This window comes from Marmota marmota, unplaced genomic scaffold (genome assembly GCF_001458135.2).
Source record: "Marmota marmota marmota unplaced genomic scaffold, marMar, whole genome shotgun sequence".
In the NCBI taxonomy this organism is placed as follows: Eukaryota; Metazoa; Chordata; class Mammalia; order Rodentia; family Sciuridae; genus Marmota; species Marmota marmota.
This window is the reverse complement of record NW_025999960.1, coordinates 17,168,833-17,169,079: the sequence shown is the minus strand read 5'-3', so window position 1 is coordinate 17,169,079 and position 247 is coordinate 17,168,833.

Genomic DNA, 247 nt, shown 5'->3' with positions numbered 1-247 from the left:
TCCTCCCTGCTAGGCCGCGTTTTTTCACTCTGGCGCCAAGCCTCGGGGCTCTGAACCCTCCAGCCGCGCTGTCAACCAGCTGTCTCCAGGCGCGCCGCGACTCTCCGCACGCGCCGCCAACGGCTCTGCTACTGACTGTGGCCCTTGGGGTGTCTAGGACCTTCCGATCTGTTTTGGAGCTGAGAGTCTGGCGGCGGAAACAGCACCCGGGGTGGGCTGAGATCTGGAAAAGGCGAGGAGCCGCTCC